This window comes from Pleurodeles waltl, chromosome 3_1 (assembly GCF_031143425.1).
Source record: "Pleurodeles waltl isolate 20211129_DDA chromosome 3_1, aPleWal1.hap1.20221129, whole genome shotgun sequence".
NCBI lineage: Eukaryota > Metazoa > Chordata > Amphibia > Caudata > Salamandridae > Pleurodeles > Pleurodeles waltl.
Genome location: NC_090440.1, coordinates 351,644,708 through 351,670,852, shown reverse-complemented (window position 1 = coordinate 351,670,852; position 26,145 = coordinate 351,644,708). Strand labels below are relative to the sequence as shown.

Sequence of the window (26,145 nt, the reverse complement as noted above, 5' to 3'; positions counted from 1 at the left end):
CAACAAGCCACAGTAGGACAGGCTGTACTAAGAACATTATTTCAGACAACTTCCACTCCTACAGGCTAACTACCGCTTTTGGGGCAATTACTGCTTTGTAGTCGGGGCGTGGCTTGGCGTTATAGCGGTCGCAGCTTCTTTCTGAAGCTCCCGTCCTTCTTTCCTCACCCTCAGGGTTATAGTACCCCGAATGGCTCCAAAACCACCAATATTCAAGTGGGAAATGCGGTGACCCCCTCAGTTATTGCCAAATGGATGCAGACCCCAGAAAGTGTCTGATTTGGGCTCAGACGCAAGCGGGCTCAGGAAGACGACCGAGAGGAGCTGCAATAACAAGATGGTGGCCGCCAGGCACTCCGCAACTTAACTTAGTCGCGCGGAGTGGCTGAATAGGTGGTGGTGGGGGGGGGGGGGCCTCCAGATCCTTACCGCTGAGCGCTTTCCCTGATTCTGTGGACCAGTGCGAGGACCGGTGGCAGCCCTCGTCGGTTATTGAAGCCCTGAGCGAGCGGATGGAAGACTGAGCGAGGCAGGCCTGACTGCGCCGGAGCGAGCGGCCCGGCCCGAGGTAGTGGTGACACAAGAAGGGGGAGAGACCCGCCGCTGGACCGGAGGCTGGGTCGCGGCGTCTCGCCCCCCCGACTCTCACTCAAGCTCCCGTGAGAGCCGACCCGGCGGACCGAAACTTACGGGCCCAATTAACAACACTTGGAAAACGAGGTGAGACGAAACCTAGCGCCGTGGGGCCCCGGGCACATCAGCGTCTAAACCCTGGGGGTCGCCCTGGGGGCCTAGTGGTGGCCAGCCTGGGCCCAACTGGAGATGGTCCCCGGGGATCGGAATGAAAGATGTGCCCCGAGGAGGGGGGTGGTCGGTGAGGGCTCCGGGGACCCATGGCGCGTTGGACCGGGGGGGGAGGAGCCCCCCCTGCCCTCATGAAAAATCGTACCCACGGCCGGCGACCTGAGGTGGGGTTGACGGTGGCTCTGTAGTGGATCTTATGAAGGTAGCAGAGAACAAGTGAATGTTGGGAGGTATACCTGCCCAAATCGAGGTGCACGGCTCTGCCCTGTGACTAACGCAGCTGGAGAGATGGCAGGAACCCAGTAATATAGCGGAGATTAGGGATATACCACCAGAGACACCTGCTTTGTCCCATTCAGAGGGCTGCATTAATAGTCCAGCGCCTACGGCCTGGCTGCCCTTACCTGAGAGGCACTGGGAGACATAACCTCGAACCTAAGAGCTCTAGGGCCCGCAGCACCCGGCGCCCGAACTTTAGCTGCTACCCAGCAAAGATAGACAACCCAGATCACCGAAGAAACCAACCTACGGCCCAAAGGCGATAGATCAACACCAGAGTGGTCTCTAGTCTGGCATAAAAACACTCGCAAGCACCGTCTGTTGGCTCATAACAAGGTATAGAATCTTCGTCTCGACATAGGACCAAATCTCAATCTCCTTATTGGAGTGACCACTGCCCTCCCACACCATAAGAGATTCAAAAAGCAGATAGATAATCATTATCAGTGACAAACTGCGCTTTCTCTAACAAGTAGCCTGCGACCACCCAAAGGTAAACGGCTGACAGCACCAAAGATCTTCCAACCAGGGCACCTCCAGAACAAGAGAACTTGAGGAAATCTCCTTCAGGGGAGGGAAGAGAGCCAGAAGAACCTACCCTGCAAGACGTGATGCAAGCCATCACTGTCTCCAGAATTGCTCTCGAGGAGAAAATAGACTCCCTAGCGTCTGACTTTTCAGTACTAAGGGACGACCATTGCCGCCTAGCAGAGAGGGTGACCACCACAGAAAAACAGATGGAGGAACTAAGGCCTGAGATAAAAGACAATTCCAAAATATCGCGTCAGATGGAGAAACGGATCAGGGAATTAGAATTAAGGGCTGAAGACGCTGAAAATAGATCGCGGCGAAATAATATCAGAATCATAGGGATTCCGGAACGGTCTGAGGAAACCAACATGGTAGACTTTCTAGAAAAATGGCTGAAGGAAAACGTGGCGGACGAAGGCCTTTCCCAGTTCTTCGCAGTAGAGAGGGCACCCAGAGTCCCTGCAAAGCCACCCCCAGACCAATAATAACCAGACTGCTACATTACAGAGACAGGGACCACCTACTAACCAAAAGTAGGAAAAAAGGAGACTGCACATTTGACAACCAAGTGATCCGACTTTCCCCTGACTTCTCCCGAGAGGTACAGAGACAGAGAGCCTCCTTTAGGAAAGCCAAACAGAGACTCCGCAACATGGGGGTACAATATGGGATGCTATTCCCAACCAAACTATGAATAGTGACCACAGCAGGCACACAGTTTTTCAACACGGCAGAGGAGGTATGGAACTGGATTGATAAACAACCACCTGGTGAGACAAGTCACAGCCCAGAAAAGTGCCAGCTAAACCGCAAGTGAAAGACTAATCTCAGTAAGTCTTTTAGACGTACCAGTCCATCCCCACTAAAAATTCTAAACGATCGTCAAAAAGCAGGGGAGGCTGCTGCGTCCCTCAGCTGTTCAGAACAAGGCTCACCTAAGCAATCCCAAGACGACATGGATCAATCGGAATCAGAACAAGAATCAAACCACTCACTCGCATCTGACAAGAGGGGCCCGGAGGTGACCCCAGGAACATCAGATAATATTATCTGAAATACAAGCCTGATCTACAAACTTGGAATTGTAACTTTTTGTACATAACGTCAGTAAACCGAATACAGAGACCACACCTGGGACCGCACTAAACGGGGGGGCTGCGGAGTAATCGGACTGATAATCCCACACCTGTACTGAACGAAATTTTGGAGACATGAAATCCCAGTGTGCTTACCTCTTGGGGGTTGAGGAGGGGCCCTTCTTGCTGAGCTTCTGTTTCCACCCTGGAGCACCCCCCACGTTGTTGGACAGGTTAACGTTTTTACACAAGTTTGGGTGAGAGAGGTTTGACTTTTGTCCTGGGGATGGGGAGTTGGGTAATTGTTGTTGGAGAATTATCTGGGGTTAAATTCTACACTGAGGACCATTACGAAAAATGCAGAGCAGATCAGGGACTCTGAGGTCACGGTAGGGCATGCTATGAAGCAGGGTCATCAGAAACATTACCTGGTTAGAGTAACAAACGCACCACTATGACAACGTGGAACATCAGAGGTATGCACTCAATGGTCAAGAGATATAAGATATCGTCATACTTGCAAAGGAGGGGTATTCAAATAGCCATGCTACAGGAAACCCACTTAACATCGGCAGAGGGCAAGGCCCTGCAGAGAAGATGGAGAGGTCAGGCATTCTTCACTACCTATTCGGCATATGCGAGGGGCACCTTGATCTGGATCCGGGCAGGGGCCCCTTTCCAAATGACAGATAGCCTCATAGACCCTGAGGGGAGGTTTGTGGCGATCCAGTGCAAACTAGAGAGGAGAGAACTAGCTCTGATCAATGTTTGTTTATGCTCACAACACAGAACAAGGTGAATTCTTCACACGACTATCCAGCTTGCTAGCGTCATACTTTCTATCACCAGTGATAATGGGGGGTGATTTTAATTGTGTAAGCGACCTTAATGCAGACAGATCACATCCTCCCCTGCCACATTCCCCACTATTGAGAACGGCGCAACAGTTCTCTACCTGGCAAGCGAACTGGGGCCTTACAGATGCCAGGTGTAAACTACACCCTAGTGTCAGGGACTTCTCCTTTTGTTTCTAGCCTCCATGAACTGCATGTACGATTAGACTCCTTTTTATGCTCACCAGATATACACACACTTATATCAAATATGGAGTATTTATCTCGCACAATATCGGACCATAATCCCCTGCTGTTATCTCTAAAATGGGTGTCCTCACCTCCCATATACCCACGTGGAGACTCAGGCCCGTATTACTGGAGGACCCTCCCTTCCGAGCCGAACTCCGCCAGTGTATGTTACAATTTTTAGAAGAAAATGACACTACGGCATCTAACGCTCTGATAGAATGGGATGCTTTTAAGGTAGTAATAAGGGGAAAGTGCATAGCCGAAACAGTAGGAATACGTAGAACCTTACTGGGGGATACTGAGCGAGCCGAGGCTAAACTGAGAGAGGCTGAGAAGGATAGGCCTGGAAATCCACAACTACAAACCCCAATACAAGTGATCAGATCAGAAGTAGCACACTGTGTCGAACGCATTAGATGCTTTGACCATAAAAACGACCTCACAAGAGAACATGGCTAGAGAGATAAAGGGGGAAAATTACTTGCCTGGGTGGTCTCACAATCTGAAACCCCACCCCCCATAATTAACCTGATCTCAAAGACAGGGACCCAGTTGCATGAACCAGAACAGATTAATGCCCAGTTTTTGTCTTTTTATGAGAAACTATACCAAAAAAAGACTCAATTTAAACCGAGAATTAACTGAAAACTACTTAGTATCACTAAACCTGAAACCCTGGGAACCAATATCCACAGAGACACTAGAGGAGAACGTCACACTAGAAGAGATCAACGAAGCCATGAAGAGTCTAGCAGGGGGAAAATCACCCGGAACTGACGGCCTCCCCGCTGAGTATTACAAAACCTTTGCTGTAATCCTCTCACCCAGACTAGAAAAAATGTTTAAATGTGCCAGAGACCAAGGCCTTCTACCTGAATCATCTCGGGAAGCAATCATAATCCCCCTTCTCAAGCCCGGCAAAGACCCAACAGAAGTGGGAGCATAGAGACCCCTCTCTATGCTGAACCTCGACTATAAAATCCTTAGCAAGACCCTGGCATCAAGACTTTTCCCAATGATGCCCTCTTTAATACACCCAGACCAAGCAGGTTTCATACCAGGTCGTAATAAAGCCGGGAATATTCGTAGATTAATTGCCATCATGAGGGATAGAGCACCCACCGCTGGGACCCCGGGTATCCTGGCAGTCGATATTGAAAAAGCCTTTGATAGCTTAGACTGGGACTTCCTTTATAAAGTTATGTCCAAACTCGGAATAGGACCAGAATACATAGCATGGGTGAAATGACTATATACTGACCCCTCAGCTAGAGTCCGCACGGGGCGCATAATATCGCACAGATACAAAGTGGAACGCGGGACGAGACAGGGTTATCCCCTTTCCCCCGTGCTATTCGCATTGGCGATGGAACCACTGGCCACTGCGGCCAGGGCAGGGCAGGGAGGACCAGGTATCCTTGTCAGAAATGAGAGACATCATATAGCCCTATACGCGGACGACCTCCTAATTTTCTTGGATGACATCCAAAGGGATTTACCCCTAGCACAACTAATGCTAACTAACTTTGAAAGCCACTCAGGCCTAAAAGTAAATTGGGATAAAACAGGCTTGTTCCCTCTTACAAAACACCATCTACCGCCCCTGAATCTGGGACTGGTAAGATGGATACCTGACGGGCTCCCATACCTGGGAGTGAAAGTTTATCACAAGGCCAGGGATATTCTTGATGGAAATCTAGGCGGTGCAATCCGTTCCATAAAAACCTGCATGACATTCTGGCAAACACTGCCACTATCAGTGACCGGGCGAATTGCGATTCTCAAAATGATTGTACTGCTGAGATTGTTATATCATTTCTCAGCTCTCCCAATTTGGATCCCTAAGTCCTTCTTTAGGGAACTGAATACAATAGTAAGCTTATTTGTATGGGGTAAAGGAAGGAAAAGAGTGGACTTGACAAAGCTTCAAAGACAGTCGACAGATGGGGGATTAGCGACACCAGATTTAGAGTCCTACTATCTTGCAGCACAATTACAGTGGCTGGCACTCTGGATCTCGAACAGTTTGTTGACAAAACTGAATGCAAAATCTTCCACCCCACGGAGGACTAGGCTATTTGAGATACTTTTGGGATCTCCTAGAGACGATAAGCAAGACAGTCCAGAGCTAAAAATACTAACCAAGTGTTGGAAAACATACTTACGTAAGATTAAAACTAAGACTCCCTATTCTGCAGAGCTCCCCATTAGTTCTTTACAGGCAATAACGCGGAAGAGGACTGTACTTGAATTGGGTGACTGGGTAGAAGCCGGAACTACTACAGTAGGCTTGCTTTTCAAGGACAACAAACTGAAGACATTTGAAGCCATCAGAGCGGAATACGACATCCCGGCAATTTTTTTTTTTAACATACGGGACCATAAAAGCCAGCATATACAATCATTGGCGAACGAAGGACATTGAACCCTCGGCACAGGCAATATGCACATACCTGATGTAGGAAGTTGGCTCTGTATGTACTATTTCAAAGTAAGAAATAGCATGCACAGTGTCCAAGGGTTCCCCTTAGAGGTAAGATAGTGGCAAAAAGAGATCATTCTAATGCTCTATTTTGTGATAGTGTGGTCGAGCAGTAGGCTTATCAGAGGGTATTGTTAAGCATTTGTTGTACACACACAGGCAATAAATGAGTAACACACACTCAAAGACAATTCCAGGCCAATAGGTTTTTATATAGAAAAATATCCTTTCTTAGTTTATTTTAAGAACCACAGGTTCAAGATTTACAAACAATACTTTAAATGAAAGGTATTTCACTCGGGTATCTTAGGAACGTTGAATCATCACAATAGCATGTACAGTTTTGGCAAAAATGGCAATAAGCTATTTTAAAATTGGACACAGTGCAAAATTCAACAGTTCCTGGGGGAGGTAAGTATTTGTTAGTTTTTCAGGTAAGTAAAGCACTTACAGGGTTCAAAGTTGGGTCCAAGGCAGCCCACTGTTGTGGGTTCAGGGCAACCCCAAAGTTACCACACCAGCAGCTCACGGCCGGTCAGGTGCAGAGGTCAAAGTGCCCAAATCGCATAGCCTCCAGTGGAGATAGGGGTGCCCCTGTTCTAGTCTGCCAGCAGGTAGGTACCCGCGACTTCGGAGGGCAGACCAGGGGGGTTTTGTAGGGCACTGGGGGGGACACAAGTCAGCACAGAAAATACACCTGCAGCGGCACAGGGGCAGCCGGGTGCAGAGTGCAAACAGGCGTCGGGTTTGCAATAGGTTTCAATGGGAGACCCAGGGGTCTCTTCAGTGATGCAGGCAGGCAAGGGGGGGCTCCTTGGGGTAGCCACCACCTGGGCTACGGAGAGGGCCACCTGGGGGTCGCTCCTGCACTGGAGGTCGGATCCTTCAGGTCCTGGGGGCTGCGGGTGCAGTGTGTTTCCCAGGCGTCGGGTTCTTTGAAGCAGGCGGTCGTGGTCAGGGGGAGCCTCTGGATTACCTATGCAGGCGTCTCTGTGGGGGCTCAGGGGGGTCAACTCTGGCTACTCACGGGCTCGCAGTCGCCAGGGAGTCCTCCCTGTAGTGTTGGTTTTCTGCAGGTCGAGCTGGGGGCGTCTGGTGCAGAGTGGAAAGTCTCACACTTCCGGCGGGAAACGTGTGGTCTTTAAAAGTTGCTTCTTTGTTGCAAAGTTGCAGTTTCTTTGGAACAGGGCCGATGTCCTCGGGTGTTCTTGGTGCTTTTAGATGCAGGGTAGTCCTCTGAGGCTTCAGAGGTCGCTGGACCCTGGGGGACGCGTCGCTGTTGCAGTTTTTCTTGAAGTGGGGAGACAGGTGGGTAGGGCTGGGGCAAAGCAGTTGGTGTCTGTCTTCTCTGCAGGGCTTCAGGTCAGCAGTCCTTCTTCGTCTTCAGGTTGCAGGAATCTAGTTTCCTAGGATCTGGGGAGCCCCTAAATACTGAATTTAGGGGTGTGTTTAGGTCTGGGAGGGCAGTAGCCAATGGCTACTGTCCTTGAGGGTCTCTACACCCTCTTTGTGTCTCCTCCCTGAGGGGAGGGGGGCACATCCCTACTCCTATTGGGGGAATCCTCCAAAATCAAGATGGAGGATTTCTAAAGGCAGGGGTCACCTCAGCTCAGGACACCTTAGGGGCTGTCCTGACTGGTGGGTGACTCCTCGTTTTTCTCATTATCTCCCCTGAACTTGCCGCCAAAAGTGGGGGATGTGTCCAGGGGGCGGGCATCTCCACTAGCTGGAGTGCCCTGGGGCATTGTAACACGAAGCCTGAGCCTTTGAGGCTCACTGCTAGGTGTTACAGTTCCTGCAGGGGGGAGGTGTGAAGCACTTCCACCCAGAGCAGGCTTTTGTTTCTGTCCTCAGAGAGCACAAAGGCCCTCACCACATGGGGTCAGAAACTTGTCTCTCAGCAGCAGGCTGGCACAGACCAGTCAGTCCTGCACTGAACAATTGGGTAAAATACAGGGAGCATCTCTAAGATGCCCTCTGTGTGCATTATTTAAATAAATCCAACACTGGCATCAGTGTGGGTTTATTATTCAGAGAAGTTTGATACAAACTTCCCAGTATTCAATGTAGCCGTTATGGAGCTGTGGAATTCGTTTTTGACAAACTCCCAGACCATATACTTCATATGGCCACACTGTACTTACAATGTCTAAGAATAGACTTAGAAACTGTAGGGGCATATTGCTCATGCAGCTATGCCCTCACCTGTGGTATAGTGCACCCTGCCTTAGGGCTGTAAGGCCTACTAGAGGGGTGACTTACCTATGCCACAGGCAGCATTTTGTTTGCATGGCATCCTGAGGGGAATGCCATGTTGACTTTGCCTTTTTCTCCCCACCAACACACACAATCTATAATGGCAGTGTGCATTTGTTATATGAGTGGTCCCTTAGGGTGGCACAACATACGCTGCAGCCCTTAGGGACCTTCCCTGGTCACAGGGCCCTTGGTATCACTGGTACCTTTTACAAGGGACTTATCTGTGTGCCAGGGGTGTGCCAATTGTGGAAACAATGGTACATTTTAGGTGAAAGAACACTGGTGCTGGGGCCTGGTTAGCAGGGTCCCAGCGCACTTCTCAGTCAAGTCAGCATCAGTATCAGGCAAAAAGTCGGGGGTAATTGCAACAGGGAGCCATTTCCTTACAGCTGACATCCCCAAATAACAAAGCTAAGGCAATATCAATGCTGTATGCTTTAATGCGAGCAGACATTACAGACTCTCTACCCTACCTTAAACAACAATGGGAAAAAGCTTCCAATCGTGAAATCTCAGGAGTAGAATGGGGACATATACTGCAGAACCTTCCCAAGGCTTCGCGGAATGCTAGATTTAAACTTATCAGTTTCTATATACTACACCAAGCCTATTTAACACCTGCCCGCATTAATAAATACTTCAATAAATACACTGAGAGCTGCCCAAGATGCGGATTAGTGGATGCAGAGTTTAATCACATGTTTAGAGAATGCCCCATACTGGCATCCTATTGGATTGGGATTTGCCAAAAATGGTCCCAACTACTAAATAAGACCACAACATGTTCTGTGGATAATTGCCTCTTACACGCCTTTACTCATTCAACTAAACACAAAGCCTCAGATAGATTCCTAGACCTGGCCTTAACACTAGCTAAAAGGGAAATAGCAAGCAATTGGAAAAACCCTACAGGCCCTAGAGTAATAACCTGGAAAAATTAATTCCTTAAGTGGGCAACAGCAGAAGGTACACTACTTCAAAGAGAGGCCAAAAATAGGACCAGACCCCCGGAAGTATCAGAAGGCTGGGAAATAATAATGGATACACTCAGGTCAGAGTTCATACAGCAGACCCCACCTAATATACAATAACTAGGACCATGCAATAAGCAACAAAATATAATATTATACAACACTAGGTCATAGGTCGAAACACACTCCTGACACTGTGCAGAAATCCATAACATCTCAGACTGCTGCCAAGGGCCCATAAGTGCTAACCAAACGTGACTAATTACTCTGCAGAAGAAATATCAATGCTGAATCAAGGGTCTCGGATAGAAGGGTTTTGGGGAGACTAGGGGTGGGGGAGTTGGAGTTTGTTATTACAAGAGTTTGTTATATTCTAAATAAGTACCAATGACCAGATAATGTGCAAATGTGACTAAGATACACTGTGGTAAACATAGTAATGCTAAGTGTATAAAAATATATATGTACTATTGAATTGAATTGATTTAAAACCAATAAAATCTGGTTTAAAAAAAATGACTGCTTTGTAGTCTATGCACAGCATGTGTATCTGCAGCTACACATGCCATCGAACGGAAAATTTCACTTACCCAGTGTATATCTGTTTGTGGCATGTTCTTCTGCAGATTCACATGCGCCCTCCCACCTCTCTGGGAGCCTGTAGCCGTTTTAGTTGCATGTAAATTGTAAATATGTAAATAAATATTACTTTACTACACACTATGTACATACATATCTACTCCATTGCATGGGCACCTCTAGTATCCTTACTTCAACAACTCTTACCTCACCCTTTGCGGGGAAAACAATCTAAGATGGAGTCGACGCCCATGCGCAATGGAGCTGAAAAGGAGTCACTCGGTCCTGTGACTCGAAAAGACTTCTTCGAAGAAAAACAACTTGTAACACTCCGAGCCCAACACTAGATGGCAGGAACAGTGCACAGCATGTGAATCTGCAGCGCAACATGCCACAAACAGATGTACACTGGGTAAGTGACATTTTCCACATATATATATGGGCTTGGAGTGTTACAAGTTGTTTTTCTTCTAAGAAGTCTTTTCGGAATCACGGGCTCGAATGACTCCTCCTCTCGGTCATACTGCGCATGGTCATCGACTCCATTGTTAGATTGTTTTCTTTCCACTATTTGGTTCGGACGTGTTTCCTCTTGCTCAGAGAATTCGAATCGGAAACTTTAGAAAACTCCTTTAATCGTCGCTATTGTTTCAATCGCGTTTCCACCTAGCCTCGAACCGATAGTACAGTCGGAAACTAAATTTTGCCCTTCTGGGCGCGTGCGCCCAACTCTGGCCTGTTCGGGCCTACCACATCGAAGCCTGATGGATTGGACTCTATTTTGATTTTGTCCTCGACGCCACGCAAAATTTCCCTACACAGACCAACACCTTGTTTGGAATCTGTAAGGAAATGCCTCCTTGGCATGGTTGCCCCCTGACTTTTTGCCTTTGCTGATGCTATGTTTACAATTGAAAGTGTGCTGAGGCCTGCTAACCAGGCCCCAGCACCAGTGTTCTTTCCCTAACCTGTACTTTTGTATCCACAATTGGCAGACCCTGGCATCCAGATAAGTCCCTTGTAACTGGTACTTCTAGTACCAAGGGCCCTGATGCCAAGGAAGGTCTCTAAGGGCTGCAGCATGTCTTATGCCACCCTGGAGACCCCTCACTCAGCACAGACACACTGCTTGCCAGCTTGTGTGTGCTAGTGAGGACAAAACGAGTAAGTCGACATGGCACTCCCCTCAGGGTGCCATGCCAGCCTCTCACTGCCTATGCAGTATAGGTAAGACACCCCTCTAGCAGGCCTTACAGCCCTAAGGCAGGGTGCACTATACCATAGGTGAGGGTACCAGTGCATGAGCATGGTACCCCTACAGTGTCTAAACAAAACCTTAGACATTGTAAGTGCAGGGTAGCCATAAGAGTATATGGTCTGGGAGTTTGTCAAACACGAACTCCACAGCACCATAATGGCTACACTGAAAACTGGGAAGTTTGGTATCAAACTTCTCAGCACAATAAATGCACACTGATGCCAGTGTACATTTTATTGTAAAATACACCCCAGAGGGCACCTTAGAGGTGCCCCCTGAAACTTAACCGACTATCTGTGTAGGCTGACTAGTTTTAGCAGCCTGCCACAAACCGAGACATGTTGCTGGCCCCATGGGGAGAGTGCCTTTGTCACTCTGAGGCCAGTAACAAAGCCTGCACTGGGTGGAGATGCTAACACCTCCCCCAGGCAGGAATTGTCACACCTGGCGGTGAGCCTCAAAGGCTCACCTCCTTTGTGCCAACCCAGCAGGACACTCCAGCTAGTGGAGTTGCCCGCCCCCTCCGGCCAGGCCCCACTTTTGGCGGCAAGGCCGGAGAAAATAATGAGAAAAACAAGGAGGAGTCACTGGCCAGTCAGGACAGCCCCTAAGGTGTCCTGAGCTGAAGTGACTCTAACTTTTAGAAATCCTCCATCTTGCAGATGGAGGATTCCCCCAATAGGGTTAGGATTGTGACCCCCTCCCCTTGGGAGGAGGCACAAAGAGGGTGTACCCACCCTCAGGGCTAGTAGCCATTGGCTACTAACCCCCCAGACCTAAACACGCCCTTAAATTTAGTATTTAAGGGCTACCCTGAACCCTAGAAAATTAGATTCCTGCAACTACAAGAAGAAGGACTGCCTAGCTGAAAACCCCTGCAGCGGAAGACCAGAAGACGACAACTGCCTTGGCTCCAGAAACTCACCGGCCTGTCTCCTGCCTTCCAAAGATCCTGCTCCAGCGACGCCTTCCAAAGGGACCAGCGACCTCGACATCCTCTGAGGACTGCCCCTGCTTCGAAAAGACAAGAAACTCCCGAGGACAGCGGACCTGCTCCAAGAAAAGCTGCAACTTTGTTTCCAGCAGCTTTAAAGATCCCTGCAAGCTCCCCGCAAGAAGCGTGAGACTTGCAACACTGCACCCGGCGACCCCGACTCGGCTGGTGGCGATCCAACACCTCAGGAGGGACCCCAGGACTACTCTAAGACTGTGAGTACAAAAACCTGTCCCCCCTGAGCCCCCACAGCGCCGCCTGCAGAGGGAATCCCGAGGCTTCCCCTGACCGCGACTCTTTGAATCCTAAGTCCCGACACCTGGGAGAGACCCTGCACCCGCAGCCCCCAGGACCTGAAGGACCGGACTTTCACTGGAGAAGTGACCCCCAGGAGTCCCTCTCCCTTGCCCAAGTGGAGGTTTCCCCGAGGAATCCCCCCCTTGCCTGCCTGCAGCGCTGAAGAGATCCCGAGATCTCTCATAGACTAACATTGCGAACCCGACGCCTGTTTCTACACTGCACCCGGCCGCCCCCGCGCTGCTGAGGGTGAAATTTCTGTGTGGACTTGTGTCCCCCCCGGTGCCCTACAAAACCCCCCCTGGTCTGCCCTCCGAGGACGCGGGTACTTACCTGCAAGCAGACCGGAACCGGGGCACCCCCTTCTCTCCATTCTAGCCTATGTGTTTTGGGCACCACTTTGAACTCTGCACCTGACCGGCCCTGAGCTGCTGGTGTGGTGACTTTTGAACCCCCAACGGTGGGCTACCTTGGACCAAGAACTGAACCCTGTAAGTGTCTTACTTACCTGGTTAACCTAACAAATACTTACCTCCCCTAGGAACTGTGAAAATTGCACTAAGTGTCCACTTTTAAAACAGCTATTTGTGAATAACTTGAAAAGTATACATGCAATTTTGATGATTTGAAGTTCCTACAGTACTTACCTGCAATACCTTTCGAATGGGATATTACATGTAGAATTTGAACCTGTGGTTCTTAAAATAAACTAAGAAAAGATATTTTTCTATATAAAAACCTATTGGCTGGATTTGTCTCTGAGTGTGTGTACCTCATTTATTGTCTATGTGTATGTACAACAAATGCTTAACACTACTCCTTGGATAAGCCTACTGCTCGACCACACTACCACAAAATAGAGCATTAGTATTATCTATTTTTACCACTATTTTACCTCTAAGGGGAACCCTTGGACTCTGTGCATGCTATTCCTTACTTTGAAATAGCACATACAGAGCCAACTTCCTACATTGGTGGATCAGCGGTGGGGTACAAGACTTTGCATTTGCTGGACTACTCAGCCAATACCTGATCACACGACAAATTCCAAAATTGTCATTAGAAATTCATTTTTGCAATTTGAAATTTTTCTAAATTCTTAAAAGTCCTGCTAGGGCCTTGTGTGTTAAGTCCCTGTTTAGCATTGTCTTTTAGAGTTTAAAAGTTTGTTAAAAGTTTGAAATTAGATTCTAGAAACAGTTTTAGATTCTTTAAAAAGTCTTCCAACTCTTAGCAAAATAATGTCTGATACAGAGATGAATGTGGTGGAACTCGACACCACACCTTACCTCCATCTTAAGATGAGGGAGCTAAGGTCTCTCTGTAATATCAAAAAAATAACCATTGGCTCCAGACCTACCAAAATTCAGCTCCAGGAGCTGTTGGCAGAGTTTGAAAAAGCCAACCCCTCTGATGATGACCTCACAGAGGAAGAAATTAGTGACTTGGAGGCCAATGTCCCTCCTCCAGTCCTAAATAGGGAGAACAGGACCCCTCAAGTCCTGTCTCCAACTGTGTTAGTCAGAAATAGTGAGTCCCTCACAGGAGGGTCCCACATTTCTGAAATCACTGAGGATGCTCTCAGTGAAGATGACCTCCTGTTAGCCAGGATGGCCAAAAGATTGGCTTTAGAGAGACAGCTCCTAGCCATAGAAAGGGAAAGACAAGAGATGGGCCTAGGACCCATCAATGGTGGCAGCAATATAAATAGGGTCAGAGATGCTCCTGACATGTTAAAAATCCCCAAAGGGATTGTGACAAAATTTGAAGATGGTGATGACATCACCAAGTGGTTCACAGCTTTTGAGAGGGCTTGTGTAACCAGAAAAGTGAACAGATCTCACTGGGGTGCTCTCCTTTGGGAAATGTTCACTGGAAAGTGTAGGGATAGACTCCTCACACTCTCTGGAAAAGATGCAGAATCTTATGACCTCATGAAGGGTACCCTGATTGAGGGCTTTGGATTCTCCACTGAGGAGTACAGGATTAGGTTCAGGGGGGCTCAAAAATCCTCGAGCCAGACCTGGGTTGACTTTGTTGACTACTCAGTGAAAACACTAGATGGTTGGATTCAAGGCAGTGGTGTAAGTAATTATGATGGGCTGTACAATTTATTTGTGAAAGAACACCTGTTAAGTAATTGTTTCAATGATAAACTGCATCAGCATCTGGTAGACCTAGGACCAATTTCTCCCCAAGAATTGGGAAAGAAGGCGGACCATTGGGTCAAGACAAGGGTGTCCAAGACTTCAACAGGGGGTGACCAAAAGAAAGGGGTCACAAAGACTCCCCAGGGGAAGGGTGATGAGACAACCAAAACTAAAAATAGTAAAGAGTCTTCTACAGGCCCCCAAAAACCTGCACAGGAGGGTGGGCCCAGAGCCTCTTCACAAAACAATGGGTACAAGGGTAAAAACTTTGATCCCAAAAAGGCCTGGTGTCATAGCTGTAAACAGCATGGACACCAAACTGGAGACAAGGCCTGTCCCAAGAAAGGTTCCACTCCAAACTCCCATCCAGGTAACACTGGTATGGCTAGTCTCCAAGTGGGATCAACAGTGTGCCCAGAGCAAATCAGGGTCCACACTGAAGCTACTCTAGTTTCTGAGGGTGGGGTGGATTTAGCCACACTAGCTGTCTGGCTGCCTAACATGCAAAAATACAGACAGCAACTCTTAATTAATGGGACTAGAATAGAGGGCCTGAGGGATACAGGTGCCAGTGTCACCATGGTGACAGAGAAACTGGTTTCCCCTGGCCAATACCTGACTGGAAAAACTTACACAGTCACCAACGCTGACAATCAGAGAAAAGTACATCCCATGGCAATGGTTACTTTAGAATGGGGAGGGGTCAATGGCCTGAAACAGGTGGTGGTCTCCTCAAATATCCCAGTGGACTGTCTGCTTGGAAATGACCTGGAGTCCTCAGCATGGGCTGAGGTAGAACTAAAAACCCATGCAGCAATGCTGGGTATCCCTGAACTGGTGTGTGTGAAAACAAGAGCACAGTGCAAGGCACAGGGTGAACAAGTAGAGCTGGAGTCTGGAAGAATGGCCCAGCCTACCAAGAGAACAGGAAAGTCAGTTGGGAAACCAACTACAACACAGCAAAAGAAAGGGAACCTCTCTTCTCAGGAAGAAGTTCTGCCCTCTGAGGGAACTGAGCCTTTGGAGCTTGAACCTTATCAGGTTGAGCTCTTAGGCCCAGGGGGACCCTCAAGGGAGGAGCTGTGTAAGGGACAAGAAACCTGTCCCTCTCTTGAAGGCCTTAGGCAGCAAGCTGCTGAAGAGTCCAAAGGCAAGAAAAATGGAACGCATAGGGTCTATTGGGAAGATGGACTCCTGTACACCGAGGCCAGAGACCCCAAACCTGGTGCCACTAGGAGAGTGGTAGTGCCTCAGCTGTTCAGGAAGTTCATCCTAACATTGGCCCATGACATTCCCCTTGCTGGACATTTGGGACAAACCAAGACGTGGGAGAGGTTAGTCAACCACTTCTACTGGCCCAATATGTCCAACATGGTTAAGGAGTTTTGCCTCTCCTGCCCCACCTGTCAAGCCAGTGGTAAGACAGGTGGACATCCAAAGGCCCCCCTCATTCCACTTCCAGTGGTGGGGGTTCCCTTTGAAAGAGTGGGTGTGGACATAGTTGGTCCACTAGAACCTCCCACAGCCTCAGGAAATATGTATATCCTGGTAGTAGTGGATCATGCTACCAGGTATCCTGAAGCTATTCCCCTTAGGTCGACTACTGCCCCTGCAGTAGCCAAGGCCCTCATTGGTATCTTTACCAGAGTGGGTTTCCCTAAGGAGGTGGTGTCTGACAGAGGTACCAACTTCATGTCAGCATACCTAAAGCACATGTGGAATGAGTGTGGAGTGACTTATAAATTCACTACACCATACCATCCACAAACTAATGGCTTGGTTGAGAGATTCAACAAGACATTAAAAGGCATGATCATGGGGCTCCCAGAAAAGCTCAAAAGGAGATGGGATGTCCTCTTGCCATGTCTGCTTTTCGCTTACAGAGAGGTGCCACAGAAGGGAGTAGGATTCTCACCCTTTGAACTTCTGTTTGGTCATCCTGTAAGGGGACCACTTGCTCTTGTTAAAGAAGGCTGGGAGAGACCTCTCCATGAGCCTAAACAAGACATAGTGGACTATGTACTTGGCCTTCGCTCTAGAATGGCAGAGTACATGGAAAAGGCAACCAAAAACCTTGAGGCCAGCCAACAGCTCCAGAAGTTTTGGTATGACCAAAAGGCTGCACTGGTTGAGTTCCAACCAGGGCAGAAAGTCTGGGTTCTGGAGCCTGTGGCTCCCAGGGCACTCCAGGACAAATGGAGTGGCCCTTACCCAGTACTAGAAAGGAAGAGTCAGGTCACCTACCTGGTGGATCTGGGCACAAGCAGGAGCCCCAAGAGGGTGATCCATGTGAACCGCCTTAAGCTCTTCCACGACAGGGCTGATGTCAATCTGTTGATGGTAACAGATGAGGATCAGGAGGCAGAGAGTGAACCTCTCCCTGATCTTCTGTCATCAGACCCAAAAGATGGCACAGTAGATGGAGTGATCTACTCAGACACCCTCTCTGGCCAACAGCAAGCTGATTGTAGGAGAGTCCTACAACAGTTTCCTGAACTCTTCTCCTTAACCCCTGGTCAGACACACCTGTGTACCCATGATGTGGACACAGGAGACAGCATGCCTGTCAAGAACAAAATCTTTAGACAATCTGACCATGTTAAGGAAAGCATCAAGGTGGAAGTCCACAAGATGCTGGAATTGGGAGTAATTGAGCGCTCTGACAGCCCCTGGGCTAGCCCAGTGGTCTTAGTCCCCAAACCTCACACCAAAGATGGAAAGAAAGAGATGAGGTTTTGTGTGGACTACAGAGGGCTCAATTCTGTCACCAAGACAGATGCTCATCCAATTCCAAGAGCTGATGAGCTCATAGACAAATTAGGTGCTGCCAAATTCTTAAGTACCTTTGACTTGACAGCAGGGTACTGGCAAATAAAAATGGCACCTGGAGCAAAAGAGAAAACAGCATTCTCCACACCTGATGGGCATTATCAGTTTACTGTTATGCCCTTTGGTTTAAAGAATGCCCCTGCCACCTTCCAAAGGTTGGTGAATCAAGTCCTTGCTGGCTTGGAGTCCTTTAGCACAGCTTATCTTGATGATATTGCTGTCTTTAGCTCCACCTGGCAGGATCACCTGGTCCACCTGAAGAAGGTTTTGAAGGCTCTGCAATCTGCAGGCCTCTCTATCAAGGCATCCAAATGCCAGATAGGGCAGGGAACTGTGGTTTACTTGGGCCACCTTGTAGGTGGAGGCCAAGTTCAGCCACTCCAACCCAAGATCCAGACTATTCTGGACTGGGTAGCTCCAAAAACCCAGACTCAAGTCAGGGCATTCCTTGGCTTGACTGGGTATTACAGGAGGTTTGTGAAGGGATATGGATCCATTGTGACAGCCCTCACTGAACTCACCTCCAAGAAAATGCCCAAGAAAGTGAACTGGACTGTGGAATGCCAACAGGCCTTTGACACCCTGAAACAGGCAATGTGCTCAGCACCAGTTCTCAAAGCTCCAGATTATTCTAAGCAGTTCATTGTGCAGACTGATGCCTCTGAACATGGGATAGGGGCAGTTTTGTCCCAAACAAATGATGATGGCCTTGACCAGCCTGTTGCTTTCATTAGCAGGAGGTTACTCCCCAGGGAGCAGCGTTGGAGTGCCATTGAGAGGGAGGCCTTTGCTGTGGTTTGGTCCCTGAAGAAGCTGAGACCATACCTCTTTGGGACTCACTTCCTAGTTCAAACTGACCACAGACCTCTCAAATGGCTGATGCAAATGAAAGGTGAAAATCCTAAACTGTTGAGGTGGTCCATCTCCCTACAGGGAATGGACTTTATAGTGGAACACAGACCTGGGACTGCCCATGCCAATGCAGATGGCCTTTCCAGGTTCTTCCACTTAGAAAATGAAGACTCTCTTGGGAAAGGTTAGTCTCATCCTCTTTCGTTTGGGGGGGGGGTTGTGTAAGGAAATGCCTCCTTGGCATGGTTGCCCCCTGACTTTTTGCCTTTGCTGATGCTATGTTTACAATTGAAAGTGTGCTGAGGCCTGCTAACCAGGCCCCAGCACCAGTGTTCTTTCCCTAACCTGTACTTTTGTATCCACAATTGGCAGACCCTGGCATCCAGATAAGTCCCTTGTAACTGGTACTTCTAGTACCAAGGGCCCTGATGCCAAGGAAGGTCTCTAAGGGCTGCAGCATGTCTTATGCCACCCTGGAGACCCCTCACTCAGCACAGACACACTGCTTGCCAGCTTGTGTGTGCTAGTGAGGACAAAACGAGTAAGTCGACATGGCACTCCCCTCAGGGTGCCATGCCAGCCTCTCACTGCCTATGCAGTATAGGTAAGACACCCCTCTAGCAGGCCTTACAGCCCTAAGGCAGGGTGCACTATACCATAGGTGAGGGTACCAGTGCATGAGCATGGTACCCCTACAGTGTCTAAACAAAACCTTAGACATTGTAAGTGCAGGGTAGCCATAAGAGTATATGGTCTGGGAGTTTGTCAAACACGAACTCCACAGCACCATAATGGCTACACTGAAAACTGGGAAGTTTGGTATCAAACTTCTCAGCACAATAAATGCACACTGATGCCAGTGTACATTTTATTGTAAAATACACCCCAGAGGGCACCTTAGAGGTGCCCCCTGAAACTTAACCGACTATCTGTGTAGGCTGACTAGTTTTAGCAGCCTGCCACAAACCGAGACATGTTGCTGGCCCCATGGGGAGAGTGCCTTTGTCACTCTGAGGCCAGTAACAAAGCCTGCACTGGGTGGAGATGCTAACACCTCCCCCAGGCAGGAATTGTCACACCTGGCGGTGAGCCTCAAAGGCTCACCTCCTTTGTGCCAACCCAGCAGGACACTCCAGCTAGTGGAGTTGCCCGCCCCCTCCGGCCAGGCCCCACTTTTGGCGGCAAGGCCGGAGAAAATAATGAGAAAAACAAGGAGGAGTCACTGGCCAGTCAGGACAGCCCCTAAGGTGTCCTGAGCTGAAGTGACTCTAACTTTTAGAAATCCTCCATCTTGCAGATGGAGGATTCCCCCAATAGGGTTAGGATTGTGACCCCCTCCCCTTGGGAGGAGGCACAAAGAGGGTGTACCCACCCTCAGGGCTAGTAGCCATTGGCTACTAACCCCCCAGACCTAAACACGCCCTTAAATTTAGTATTTAAGGGCTACCCTGAACCCTAGAAAATTAGATTCCTGCAACTACAAGAAGAAGGACTGCCTAGCTGAAAACCCCTGCAGCGGAAGACCAGAAGACGACAACTGCCTTGGCTCCAGAAACTCACCGGCCTGTCTCCTGCCTTCCAAAGATCCTGCTCCAGCGACGCCTTCCAAAGGGACCAGCGACCTCGACATCCTCTGAGGACTGCCCCTGCTTCGAAAAGACAAGAAACTCCCGAGGACAGCGGACCTGCTCCAAGAAAAGCTGCAACTTTGTTTCCAGCAGCTTTAAAGATCCCTGCAAGCTCCCCGCAAGAAGCGTGAGACTTGCAACACTGCACCCGGCGACCCCGACTCGGCTGGTGGCGATCCAACACCTCAGGAGGGACCCCAGGACTACTCTAAGACTGTGAGTACAAAAACCTGTCCCCCCTGAGCCCCCACAGCGCCGCCTGCAGAGGGAATCCCGAGGCTTCCCCTGACCGCGACTCTTTGAATCCTAAGTCCCGACACCTGGGAGAGACCCTGCACCCGCAGCCCCCAGGACCTGAAGGACCGGACTTTCACTGGAGAAGTGACCCCCAGGAGTCCCTCTCCCTTGCCCAAGTGGAGGTTTCCCCGAGGAATCCCCCCCTTGCCTGCCTGCAGCGCTGAAGAGATCCCGAGATCTCTCATAGACTAACATTGCGAACCCGACGCCTGTTTCTACACTGCACCCGGCCGCCCCCGCGCTGCTGAGGGTGAAATTTCTGTGTGGACTTGTGTCCCCCCCGGTGCCCTACAAAACCCCCCTGGTCTGCCCTCCGAGGACGCGGGTACTTACCTGCAAGCAGACCGGAACCGGGGCACCCCCTTCTCTCCATTCTAGCCTATGTGTTTTGGGCACCACTTTGAACTCTGCACCTGACCGGCCCTGAGCTGCTGGTGTGGTGACTTTGGGGTTGCTCTGAACCCCCAACGGTGGGCTACCTTGGACCAAGAACTGAACCCTGTAAGTGTCTTACTTACCTGGTTAACCTAACAAATACTTACCTCCCCTAGGAACTGTGAAAATTGCACTAAGTGTCCACTTTTAAAACAGCTATTTGTGAATAACTTGAAAAGTATACATGCAATTTTGATGATTTGAAGTTCCTACAGTACTTACCTGCAATACCTTTCGAATGGGATATTACATGTAGAATTTGAACCTGTGGTTCTTAAAATAAACTAAGAAAAGATATTTTTCTATATAAAAACCTATTGGCTGGATTTGTCTCTGAGTGTGTGTACCTCATTTATTGTCTATGTGTATGTACAACAAATGCTTAACACTACTCCTTGGATAAGCCTACTGCTCGACCACACTACCACAAAATAGAGCATTAGTATTATCTATTTTTACCACTATTTTACCTCTAAGGGGAACCCTTGGACTCTGTGCATGCTATTCCTTACTTTGAAATAGCACATACAGAGCCAACTTCCTACAGAATCTTTGTCTTTCTCCTGATCACAAAGAAGAAGATTGTGAGGCCTGTCGATCGTTTTGATCCAAGAAGACCCTGCGTGATCAGATAGCCAGACGATTGGAAATGGCCTAGAAGAGTATGGAACATCTCGACATCATGGAGGAAGAACAGGCGCGCGGACAGCGGTTTCCATCAGAGACACTGACTCCGAACAAGAATCAAAAGAAGATAGGCCTATCATTGCTGGTCAGCACATGAGTACGTCTGCCGCTACGCCCACTTATAAAAAAATTTTTTAAAATCATCGAAGGCCTTGGGTACACCACTACCAGGGAGCCATGGTTTGACCCAAAAAAAGACTCGTCGACTGACCTTCGGGTGTAGTGTCGGAAAAGGCCACTCCGTCAGTACCTGAGTCGAGTAAATCCATTAAGAGTTCTGCTTTGGACTCGAGCAAGCGTCCTCACTCCTTGCAGTGGAAGCCTCAACGCCCTGCTTTGGAGCTGAAACAACCAGCTGCATTTTGGGACCGAAAAACTATCATCTTCGGAGCCGAAAAAATCTTCTTATTCAGAAGAGCAAGGACTTTGGAGCCATCTTAAACAGAGCTCAAAATCACTGCATGAACAGTCTTATAGACCTTCTGATGAGGACACTGAGATTCAACCCATCATTGAGGTTATGGATGAAAGACAATCAAGGATTCACATCCATAAAGAGACTGGCAGAATAATTACTGCACCTCCTCTACAAATCAAAAGGAAGCTGGCCTTTCAAGAACAATTAGACACTGCTCCACCGCCAGCAAAAATTTATAAACAGAAGGAGAAGCCAATACCTGTCCATACTTCTCCCCCTCATTCACCACAACTTTTCTTTTCCCCACCACCTTTGCCTTTACCAACTCAATCTCAGTATTCAGATGGTGATACAGTTGATCCTTTATGTATACGACCCAGATTTATACCCTTCTAAGCCTTCTCCACCAGAAGACACTACTGCATACACGCAGGTTTTTTCCAGGGCAGCAGCATACCATGGGGTGCTTATGCACACTGAGCCCCTAGAAGAGGATTTTCTGTTTAACACTCTATCCTCCACACACTCAAAATACCAATGCCTTCCTATGCTACCTGGCATGGTTAAACATGCAGATCAAATATTTAGTGAGCCAGTCAAAGCTAGAGTAATAGCTCCACGCATTGATAAAGTATAAACCTGTTCCTACAGACCCTGACTATATTACCCACTAGTTTCTCCAGACTCAGTGGTAGTATGTGCGGCTAGAAAAAGGGCTAATAGCCAGTCATCGTGGATGCTCCTCCCCCTGACAAGGAGAGTAGGAAATTTAATGCTGCTGGCAAGAGGGTAGCCACCCAGGTGGCAACCAGTGGCGAATTGCAAACTCTCAAGCCTTGCTAGCAAGGTACGATAGAGCCCACTGGGATGAGATGAAGGAACTACTTTAGCACCTCCCAAAGGAACACCAAAAAAGGGCACAGTAAATTGTGGAGGAGGGTCAGCCTATAAGCAATAATCAAATATGGTCTGCCCTTGATGCTACAGATACAGCAGCTATAAGTGTCAATACTGCCATCACTATATGTAGACATGCATGGCTATGTTCCTCTGGTTTTAAATCAGAAATCCAGCAGGCAGTGCTCAACATGCCTTTTAATAAAAAGCATCATACGGCCATTGAAAAACTGAGGAAAGACTGAGACACTGCCAAAGCAATGGGAGCATTATAAACAACACCTTATATAGAGGCTCCTTTTTTAGACAACAATTCAGACGAGGATTCAAGCCACTATCCACTGAGGCTTCTACCTCCCAGACAAAGCAAGAGCAACAACAGTAGTGCCAGAGGGGGATTTAGAGGGTCTTACAGAGGCCAATACTTTAGAACCAGACACATGTTCCAAACTTGAAAGCAAGCCACTACCCCATCTAAACAGTGACTTATTTGCCATCCCTCAACCCCACACATCTCCTGTGGAGGGAAGACTGCAGCAATTCCACTCCCATTGGCAAAACATCACCACAGACCATTGGGTATTGTCAATTATCCGTAATGGCTATTGCCTAGAATTGATTTCTACCCCTCCAAACATTCCTCCACGCTACCACAAGCTGTCTCCAGAACACAATGTTCTATTACAGCAAAAAGTACAATCACTACTACTAAAACAAGCTATAGAATTGGTCCCACATTCTCAACAAGGAACAGGAGTATACTCACTATACTTACTCATTCCTAAAAAAGATGGCACTCTCATGCCTATCCTAGACCTCTGATCCCTAAATATATATATCCTGTCAGAACCACTTTCACATGGTAACTTTTCAGGATGTCATTCCACTACTACAAAAACAAGATTACATGACTGCATTAGACCTCAAAGATTTGTATTTCCATATACCCATCCATCCAGCTCACAGAAAATATCTAAGAACTGTGATAGCAGAAAAACATTATCAGCTCAAAGTTCTACCATTTGGCATAACAGTTCCAAGGGTATTCACAAAATGTCTAGCAGTAGTGGCAGCCTACCTAAGAAGGCAACACATACATGTCTTTCCACATCTAGAAGATTGGCTAATATAATCAAGCAATTTTATACAATGCCAACAACACACTCAATATGTAATAGAGACCCTACATACACTAGGGTTCACACTCAACTACCAAAACTCCCATCTTCAGCCAGCACAGGTGCACCCTTACCTAGGTGCTATGTTAAATACGCAGAGAGTCTTAGCCTAGCCAAATGCACAAAGGATACAAGCTTTCCAAAATATCATACCACAAATGCAGCCAAATCCACAATACACTGTAAGATTTATCATGAAACTATTAGGAATGATGGGATCCTGCATAGCAATAGTACCTCATGCAAGACTAAACATGAGGACACTACAACAGTGCCTCTCACAGCAATGGTCTCAAGCACAGGACCAATTGCAAGAACTAGTGTTGTTGGACTGCCAAACGCACAAGTCCCTTCAGTGGTAGAATCTCAACAATTTAATGAAGGGGCGGTCATTTCAGGACCCTGTGCCTCAGACCACAATATCAGATGCATCAGTGATAGGTTGGGGAACTCATCTCAACAACCTTACTGTCGAAGGGGAATGGGATTTAAAACAGCAACATTTTCACATAAACCATTTAGAATTATTAGCTGTGTTCCTTGCCCTAAAAGCGTTTCAACACCTTCTCAAACACAAGAGTGTTCTGATAAAAACAGACAATATGACAACCATGTATTACCTGAAGAAACAAGGCGGGACACATTCATCTCAACTGTCCCTTCTAGCCCAAACAATATGGAAATGGGCAATTCACAATCTCATTCATCTATTAGCAGAATACATTCCAGGTATACACAATCAGCTAGCGGATCTTCTAAGCAGGACGCACCAACAGACACACGAATGGGAGAGTCACTTTTAGGTACTTCAACAGTACTTTCAAAAGTGGGGCACACCAGAAATAGAACTATTCGCATCAAGCAAATGCAAAATGCCAAAACTTCGCATCCAGACACCCACATTCTCTATCCAAGGGCAATGATCTATGGATCAACTGGTCAGGGATATTTGCTTATACTTTTTCCCCCTTTCCCACTACTTCCTTTTCTGGTCAACAAACTACGTCGGACTTCTCTCACCATGATACTCCTAGACCTGTCAGTAGTACCTCACTCCAAACTTCCAGACAGACTGGATTTGTTATCACAAAACAACGGACAAGTCAGACATCCAAATCCCAGTACTCTCAACGTAGCGGTTCGGCTCCTGAAGTCAAAGAATTTGGATACTTAAAACTTCCATTAGAATGCATGAAACTTCTCAAACAAGCACGTAAACCTCCAACTAGACAATGCTATGCTAAAAAAAAATGGCTAAGATTTGTTTACTACTGTCACTCTAAAAATACTGATCCACTTACAGCATCAATACAAGATATTGTATGCTATCTACTTCATTTGCAGAAATCAAATCTAGCTTTCTCATCAATTAAAATCCATCTTACTGCAATATCAACATACTTGCAGACTAACCAATATACCTCTCCCTTCAGAGTTTTAGTTATTAAAGCCTTCATGGAAGGATTAAAACATATTATTCCCCCTAGAACACCACCTGTTCCTCCTTGGAATCTAAATATTGTACTCCCCAGACTCATGGGCCCACCTTTTGAACTCATGCATTCTTGTGAGATTCAATTCTTAACACGGAAAGTTGCCTTACTAGTAGCCATTACTTCATTGCGAAGAGTTAGTGAAATACAAGCATTCACTCTTGAAGAACCTTTTTTCCAAGTACACAAACATAAAGTTGTACTTGGAACAAATCCCAAATTTCTGCCAAAAGTGGTATCACTTTCACATAAACCAAACAGTGGAATTGCCAGTCTTCTTTCCACAGCCAGACTCAATTGCAGAAAGAGCCCTTCATACTCTTGACGTTAAAAGAGCTCTAATGTACTGTGTAGATAGATCCAAAGATTTCAGAAAAACAAAACAGCTTTTCGTTGCCTTTCAACAACCACATAAAGGGAATCCTATCTCTAAGCAAGGGTTAACAAGATGGATTGTTTAATGTGTACAAACATGATACATTAAGGCAAAAAGACAACTTTTAATCACACCTAAAGCCCCTTCCACTAGAAAGAAAGGTGCATCTATGGCATCTGTAGGAAACATACCAATGGCAGACATATGTAAGGCTGCCACATGGTCTACTAATAAATTTACAAAACATTGTGTGGATGTATTTTCAAAGCAATAGGCCAATGTTGGTCAAG

At 47.6% G+C, this 26,145-nt stretch overlaps 1 protein-coding gene across 2 annotated transcripts in view; it reads left to right on the top strand.

Moving 5' to 3' along the window:
- SECISBP2L (SECIS binding protein 2 like) overlaps positions 1-26,145 on the top strand; it is a 435,435-nt gene that overhangs the window by 212,563 nt on the left and 196,727 nt on the right. The gene's annotated exons all lie outside the window — the stretch shown is intronic.